Here is a 6138-nt window from a genome sequence, read left to right as displayed (position 1 = left end):
CACCCTTATTATCCCTCATAAGCACGGGATCCCGATTAGGCTTATCCCAAAGTTTGCTAATTCCTAATAACACATGAAGGTGCTCGGGAAAAGGACAAAGACGTGATGGACACTCCCTAATACATTTCAAAAACAAATCGTTCAACTCCGATTCAGCCGGCTCAGGCTTGTTTAGAATGGCCTCGGGTTGTCTCCAAACGGGTTTAAATGGAAGGATAGAATCGGAAATAAAGAAAAAACGGTCCTTCCAAGAACCGAGGGTTGTAACCGCCGAGGAAACCAAACACGTATCGACCTTAGTATATTCAAAAGTGTACCAATTGCCGTTCTTTGCTAAGCAAAAGAAACGGCGAAAACTCAACAATGAAGGGTCATTACCTAGGGCTCTACACAAAACCTCAAAATGCAAAACCCTAGCAAGCTCTAAAGGATGGATTTGACCGAACGATACACGGTAATACTCCAAAACATTCAAAAAAAACCGAAAAAGGGTGCCGGAGATTAGAAAATTCAAAATGACGGCAATATAGAGCAATGGAACCCGCCGGACAACGATCGATCGACAAATCGACCGGTGGAGCAACCGGTTTATACTTTAACCCTATTCCCTACTCAATACAAAACGATTCAACCTCTTCTTGGGTTAATCGAGATAAACTGACCGAAAGATCTTTTTTGGCAACCATAATTTTGAAGGAAAGATGAAGGATCGAAACTAACCTAATAGAGGATTGAAAGGAACTTGAATATGTTTATGGTGGAAACTTTAAAGAAAAACTGGAAGAAAATGAATAGTTATCATCATTGATAACTATTAAATAAAAAGCAGTTATTGGGAACCGCAACCTGCAGTTACCATCACATCAACTATCTTTTCAAAATTTCAAAAAATAACCAAAACTGAACAAAGCATCGAAGCTTACGAGCCCTGAAGCCTTTAAGTAATAAACAAAATGTGTGCAAAAGTCAGAAGCCCTTGAGCTTACCTCTCAAATTCCTCTGACTTGGGGGGGTTGATGACGGGGGTAGCCCAAGGAAATAATAAAATGGCTGGAACACATTAACGCTAAAAAGGTTAAAAGGTTAAAAGCTTCATTTCCCGCCCAAACTTATGTAAACAAGTACCCACGTGCTACAGTACGATGTCAACTCAAGACTCACATCACTGTTCCCTCTGAGCAAGGGACATGCTCAGATAAAGTATTATTATTTTAATCACGGACCAACGGTCCAAAGCTTCCCCCCCACAAAGGTCAACTCTCTATGCAAACTGGAGGTCAATTAGTTTGTACACTGGATAAAAGGCTTGGTCTCTCCTTCTATAAAAGGAGGACTTAGCCATAAACAAGAATACACCAAGATTTGGGCAGAACATACTCTCCCTGATCTTCTCTTCTTTCTTGAGAAATATGCTCTTAGCTTATTTCTTTCTTACTTCAGTAACTTCATAGCTTCATCAAGAACATCATCCAAAAACCGATTCCAAACATCTCGGTCTTGGATCTTCGGTAAACTATAACAACTAACAACAAACTAGTGAACCTTTCCTTCTACGTTTTGCAAACGTAGAGGGACACCACGACCTTCGTTAGGTTAATCGGAACCCTTGAAGCCTGTTAGCCTAACCAGTCCATTCACTATCATTGGTCTTATCTTTGTTGTAGCAACAGAAACAAAAGAAAAGAAATGGAGAGAAAGTGAACGCAAATAAAGAGTAAAATTGAAGGGATTGGTTGCAAATAAACAGTAAAACTGAAGGGATTGGTTTGCTTCCAAACTAGAAAAAGAAAAAGAAAAAGAAAAAGAAAAGGAAAGGAAAGGAAGGAAGAAAAAAGGAAAAAAAGAGAGAGGGAAGGAGATGATAGGTTTACCTCTCATTTCTTATCTTTCGCAATCAGTTAACTTAATGTATTCTTAAGTTAACTTAACGAGTAGTACGTTATAACCAAAAATCGATTATTGATTATGGTTATGATTTGGATGTGAATCAAATCGAACCATCATTTGCTCACTCCAAAATATTTATAGAATTTTGGCTTGATATATCTATAAAATCTAGACGTGATTGATATAAGCTATTTGGTCTTATGGTAAATGATTTTTTTTACTAATACGTCTAGTGGCTAGAAATAAACTACCTGTACTTTTTAGAGTTTAAACCTAAACACAATTGTTTTAGTATAACTTGAAAAAAAAATTACGAGATCTCTAAATCTCATTTGAAACGATCCTTATCTTCTATGTTTTTGTTTTTGAACAAACTACACTTTCAATTCTGTAAGGGTATTGATATAATTCTCTTTCAAAACTCGAACCCCTGACCTTCCCATTGTGGAAACCATTATCTACTATGTTGATTGTGTGATGTATCATTAGCTCAAAATATATAACTTCTAATGTCCACAGTTAAGTTTATCTACCGGGTTAAAACAAACTTATTGAAAAAAATGATATAAATACTTTACTTAATTTAGGAAAAAATCAATCAATCAATCAATCATACCCAGTTAAGTCCCACCAACAGCAAAGCTATAAGTAGAGTCTGGGGAGGGTGAGATTTAGGCACACCGTACCTCTATCCAACGGGATAAAGAGGTGGCTTTCAGGACCCTCAGCTCTGTAATACATATGTATGAGACAATATATATTATATGAGATAATAATAATAATAATAATAATAATAATAATACTAATAATAATAGTAATAATAAAACAATACTAGTAATAATAAAATAATAATAATACTATATGGTGTGTGACCAAAATAAGGTAAATAGAAGCCTTAAGATGCTCCTTTCTTCCTAAAAATCTTTAACTTTAATCCTCCTTCTCCAAGAATTCCTATAAATTCCTATAATTTAGGGAAAAAAATTATATAAATACTTAACCTTATCTTCTTTGTTTTTGTTTTTGAGCAATCAACACTTTCAATTATCTTGAATGTTTTTGTTTTTGAGCAATCAACACTTTCAATTCTGTAAGAGTACTGAAAAAATTTTCTCTTTTAAAACTCAAACCCCTGACTTTCCCATGATCTTTCCATAGTGGAAACCACTATCTTCTTTGTTAGCTCAAAAGATGTAACTTCTAACGTCTAAGTTTATCTATTGGATAACAACGAACTTATTGAAAAAAATTGTATAAATACTTAACCTAATTTAGGGAAAAAATAATATAAAGTAACTTTTATTGCAGTGCTTAACACACAAGAAAGTCATCATTTAAAAAAAAGTAACATTTATACTATATATAATAATAAATTTAACTTCCTTACTTTGTTTTAGTTTTGTCATTGATTTTTAGATATTTAACCGTTAATTACTGTTTTAATCAAACTAAACTTTATTTAAAAGAAAACAATTTATTTATTGTTAAATACAAATGTCGTTGTTATTGTAGCATTAGTCTGATGTTGATATTACAGTCACCATTATTTGTCTCATCTTTCGAAACTAATAAAAAAGCTCAAGACATTAGGGACCCATTATGAAACCTGGAAATCTAATAACTTTATCTACTGCCTTTTAAAACAAAATTAAATATTGATTTATGTTTTATAATTTGAGATGAAGCTGGTGGTTGAAGGTTGAAATGGCACAATCCAGTTAACAATAAAGAGAGCTTCATGTATTCTACAAATCGAGCATGAGTTGAAGCTTTTAACGCAACTTGAGATGTCAAGAATAGACTTAATTCTCACTTTTAATGTGATGATAAAATGGTTAAGATGTAAATTAAGAGTTTAATAATTAAAAATAAAATAAAAATATCTAAATTGATAAACACTAAACACAATTATAAAAATAGTGATAAGACTGTGTGTAAAGGATGGAGTCTCTAAGGGGGCGTTTTGCACCACGTGACATCACGTCATCATAGGGGCTTTATGATAAAATCGCAACACAACTCAAACGACCTAACTACGATCAAAAGTAAATAAATTAAATTACCTTCAGAAACCGCAGGCAGAATTACCAGACAACCCTTCAACGAATTAACATGTAACAGCTAGTAAAGTAAATTACACAATTAAACATACGACCTTAAAATCAACCAAAAAAAGATTAAACGAACCTTGAAATCAATAGGGTCTTCAATGGGGTAACCATACCTAAGCCTACAATAAGCAAAAGGTGTGCAATATTTGGGCCAAGAAAATGTTAGACACAAGTTGCAGATTTCCACATTCCATATGTTTAACTCGATACAACATGACTAACAATTTCCACGTTCCTAATTTCTATAGAATTTTCTCAATATGAAAAAAAAGCAAAACCCTAGTTTCAGACATCTAGATTGATACCAACACACAATTAGGGGTGGGGGTGGTCCAATTTCCATCACTCATCACATCCAATGGTGGTGTGCCACCTCACCCATCACATTCCATCACTAGTGATGGAATTTAGTGGGGGTGGTGGTAGTGTGATGGGTTTTGATATATATATATGTGTGTGTTTGTAGAAATAGGTTTTTGTGTAAGTGAAATAATTATATTTAAGGGCATATATATATATATATATATACATACAGAGAGAGAGAGGGGGGGAGTGAAGAGTGATGGTGTCACACCCCGACCAAATACGGTGGAACATGCCAGGATGCGACGGATTACCCATAAGCGCATGACACTATTTAAAGCAACAATATTTAACAACTCATTTAATTTCACAACATCATAACGTCACATAACATACTTGTTCATACAATAATCATCACAAAATATAGCAAAAAAAATATATTGTTCATTTTGCTAATATCTTAAAGGTCTTTGATAGCGTTTTTCTCCAAGTCTCGAGTCAACCAAAAGTCAAACCTGTAACATTGCATAAAATAAAGTTTATCAACACAAAGGTTGGTAAGCAATTCATAGTTTTGGACACATATGTATATAATAAAAAAGGCAACAACTTGTATACGAAACAATAAATAAAATCAATAATTTGAATAAAAATGAGGTCGCTAATAAGAATACATTAGCGGCACCGTCTATAAGAAAATACCAAATAGATTCGAATTTCATAAGGTCGTTAATAAGAATACATTAACGACACCGTGATATAAGAGAATACTAGATAGTTCACGGATTTATGAATCAACCAACCAAAAGAGGTAAACACATAAGCATATACGCATGTAAGCATAGAACACCAAATCGAGCATTTATTTAAGTAAAATATACAATAACGTTTGTGGTTTAAGACTCAAGTATAAAGCATTTAGTTTGAATACGTATGCAATATCACCCTTAAAACGAAAGATGTAAAACGGGGTATGAAAGTACTCACGTTTAAGTATAAAACTTGGTCGGTAAAAATAAAAGCCTTATATTATAAAGGTTGTTTTATGAAAACTTTAAAATAAAAGTTAAGAAATGTAAACATTTAAAGTATAAGGTTTAAAAAGTAACTATTTAAGAAATTGTTATAATAACCCTTTAAAATGTAAGTTTGCTCGAAACCGGGTTAAAGTATCTAACCTTAATATTTACTCAACCTATGTTAAACAATAAGGTGGGTAAAAATGCAAGAATGCAAGTCTCTTTGGAATATAGATACTAAAACGGGTTTTTAACGAGTGTTCGGGTTGTTGGTTCGGGTCTTGATAATTGGTCAAACCCAAAGTCAACTTTCCAAAATATTAAATGTTATGAGAAAACTCATAAAAATATATCAACACTTAACCAAGTATGTAGTTCTATTGTTTTAAAACTAACAACGCACGTTAAGCGAGTGTTCGGTTTTGTCGGTCCAAACTTTGTTATAAGATCAAGATGGATCCAACATTTCCAAGTACTTAAGAAAATAATTAAAATCAGTTTATAAAGTATTTTTAAAGATTTATACAAGTCTTGATAGCTAAAAACACACTTGTGTGTCTTAAGCGAGTAAAAACCGGTTTGGTTCGGTTTCCATCTCACAATAAGTTCATAGATGGTTTCCACATGCCCAAATATCAAAGAACTTGTATGATAACTTATAAATGTTGATACTTAAGTTTTACAACCTAAAAGTTAATAATAAAGTCTTTAAACGAAAGTTCGGTTTTCGGTTTGGATCTTGGTTCGGGTTAAGACCGAGGAAAGATTCTACAAACCATAACCATAGAACTTATAAAAATGTTTTTAGAAACTTAAAT

Source organism: Bidens hawaiensis, unplaced genomic scaffold (genome assembly GCF_021521415.1).
Source record: "Bidens hawaiensis isolate Kalapana, Puna unplaced genomic scaffold, B.hawaiensis_p1.1 tig00036413_1, whole genome shotgun sequence".
In the NCBI taxonomy this organism is placed as follows: Eukaryota; Viridiplantae; Streptophyta; class Magnoliopsida; order Asterales; family Asteraceae; genus Bidens; species Bidens hawaiensis.
Note: the sequence above shows the minus strand (reverse complement) of the source record.